This window comes from Primulina tabacum, chromosome 3 (assembly GCF_025594145.1).
Source record: "Primulina tabacum isolate GXHZ01 chromosome 3, ASM2559414v2, whole genome shotgun sequence".
NCBI classification, from domain to species: Eukaryota; Viridiplantae; Streptophyta; class Magnoliopsida; order Lamiales; family Gesneriaceae; genus Primulina; species Primulina tabacum.
The window spans coordinates 15,746,216-15,749,211 of record NC_134552.1 but is presented as its reverse complement, the minus strand read 5'-3'; the positions used below and the strand labels follow the sequence as shown (position 1 = coordinate 15,749,211).

At 34.1% G+C, this 2,996-nt stretch overlaps 1 long non-coding RNA gene across 1 annotated transcript; it reads left to right on the top strand.

The window, feature by feature from the left end:
* The first annotated feature begins 1,556 nt into the window (after positions 1-1,556).
* LOC142540775 (uncharacterized) lies at positions 1,557-2,783 on the top strand. The gene is made up of 3 exons (XR_012819154.1): positions 1,557-1,658; positions 2,044-2,098; positions 2,708-2,783. It is a non-coding gene; the product is annotated as an uncharacterized LOC142540775 (long non-coding RNA).
* Positions 2,784-2,996: the final 213 nt, after the last annotated feature.

Sequence of the window (2,996 nt, the reverse complement as noted above, 5' to 3'; positions counted from 1 at the left end):
GAAGGTCATACAAACTGAATTAGACTCACTAGAAAAACATAAAGTGTTTGGACCTGTAGTACGAACACCTGAAAATGTAATCCCAGTAGGATACAGATGGGATTTTTGTACGAAAGAGGAATGAAAATGGTGAAATTGTAAGAAACACGGCCCGACTCGTAGCCCAAGGTTTCTCGCAGAGACCTGTAATTGACTATGAGGAAACATATTCACCTGTGATGGATGCCACTACTTTTCGATTCCTAATCAGTTTAGCAGTATCAGAAACTCTTGATATGCGACTTATGGATGCTGTAACTGCTTATTTTTATGGTTCACTTGATAGTGATATATATATGAAAGTGCCTGAAGGATTCACACTATCGAAAGAAAATGGTGAAGCGCCCAAGGCTATGTTATCAATAAAACTGCATAAATCCTTATATGGATTAAAGCAATCTGGTCGCATGTGGTACAATCGTCTTAGTGAATATTTGTTAAAAGAATGATACACAAATAATGCTATTGTCCATGCGCTTTTATAAAAAGAACAGAGGGTTTTGCAATTGTGGCAGTATATGTTGATGATCTAAATCTTATTGGCACTCCAGAAGAGCTTACTAAAACTGGCATTTACTTGAAAAATGAGTTTGAGATGAAAGATTTAGGGAAATACAAAATTTTGCATCAGATTGCAGATTGAACATTTGCAAGAGAGAATATTTGTTCATCAATCATCATATACAGAAAAAATATTAAAGCGCTTTTACATGAACAAGACACACCCATTAGCATTATCAATGTTTGTTCGATCACTTGATGCTAACAAAGATCCTTTTCGACCACCTGAAAATGGAGAAAAAATCGTTGGTCCAGAAGTATCATATCTAAGTGCCATTGGTGCACTTTTATATCTCGCAAATTGTACTCGCCCAGATATATCATTTTCTGTTAATCTTTTAGTGAGATATAACTCATGTCCAACCCGAAGACATTGGAATGGTGTAAAACACATATTTCGTTACCTTCTGGATACAATTGATATGTGATTATTTTATTCGACAAAATCAAAAGTCTCATTTAGTCGGATATGCAGATGCAGGATATCTTTCTGATCTACATAAAGCTAAATCCCAGACAGGTTATGTGTTTACACGAGGAGACACTGCTATATCATGGAAGTCGGTGAAGCAATCTGTGAGACCCCGAGACTAAAATAGCTTTGATGACATTTTGGTAAATAAGTTGAAAAATATTCAATTTATTTTGATGGCATTTTCGTAAATAAGCTGAAAAATAATGAATTAATTTTTATGGATAAAATATGACATATCTTGGTCATATGAAGTCCAAATGATTTGAGATTTGGATATATCATAAAAAACTCAAAGATGTAGAAGTTTCATGTTTTGAGTTTTGGAAAATTGGATCGTTTGACTGATCCAAAGAAATATATCGATATTAAAATGTTAAACAGTATAATATAATATAAAAATAATAAAAAATTAAAAAATAATAAAATTGAGACGGTGGAATTGAAACCATTTCGTGCGACAGAGGTGAGAGGGGAGAGGTGAAAGCTTTTCGATTTTTTTTGTTGATCGTGCAATTTATCGGTGTATCAAATCGACGAACCGACTTCAGATCTAGGATCGTGGACATGAGGTCTTCGATTTGATGTATAAATTTTATATTTTTGGTGATGTTTGAAATTCGTCGATTTTTGGAATAAATTCGATAAATTGTTAAATCATTGTTGAATAGTGTATAATTTTAACGAAGAATAGATGATTATAGTGATGTTGTTTTGAATTATTCTCAATTTATTATAATTGGAAATTTTAATCGTAGGGTTGAGATTGAATAATTATTTGTCAGTTATTACTAATTCTGATAAATATATGTAGTAGAATAACCGACAAGAAACTTATATTCGAAGTCGAAATTGAATTATGATATGAATTTGATTTGATATGAATTTTTGAAGTTTCAAATGATATTTGAAACTCATATTAATGATTTTGGAGTATGTTATTGATTGGAATGAGTATGTTATTGATGTAGATAAAGTGTAATATCAATATCTTCAAGCTACATCAACTGGAAACGAAGAATTGAGGTATGTTGCGACCGGGTAACATACGACATGTATCTGTATTATATGATATATGTCGAATTGATTTGATTGATTGGAATGAGATTATGTGTCTATATGCCTTATTTGTTGATTGATGTGGCATACATGACATTGAGATTGAGATATCGATGTATAAAATAAATGTTAACACACATCATTTTATGCATACATCGATACATGACATGCACGTTGAGTTATGATCCTTGGATACCATGATATGATTTAATTGGATTCCGGGGTTTGTGAACACAATCGCTATGCCGGTATTATATGACCCGTAAAGCATAGACAATTGTGGTCCCATATGATTGGATATGAGATTTGGGACTTGATGGCGCTTTGCCGACGCTATCATACGAGTATCCCATATTGGCCGGTGTGCCAGCTCGAGCATTGATTTGATAGCGATTCGTTTGATTCTGACATGTGCTCAGTGGATGGGCATTTGACCTGATACCTCCACGACATACATGCATTGCATACCATATATCATTGTTTAGATATCTGTGGTATATATGATGGTTGTTCCATACGGAGCTTTGCTCACCCCCAAGGGGGGCTGTTGTTGTCTTTGTGCGTGGACAATGGCAGGTACTCCAGGATATCAGGAGACCGGAGAGGGTGCTTCTGGAGGGAGTCACAGTTTGAGTTGAGGTTTATATTTTGTTCCCAGTATATATGTATATGTATCTATATACCGGGGCATGTCCCGAGGATATGAGTTGTTTATATGTGATTGGTTTTTGATTTCGTGTGGGCATATTTATGACATGAGATGAAATAATATTTTTAGTATTCAAATGAAATGATTTGAGCTCATTGTAAAGAAATTTTAAACTCGTTTTCCGCTGTAATTAGTTAACCCTAATCAGATTGCATT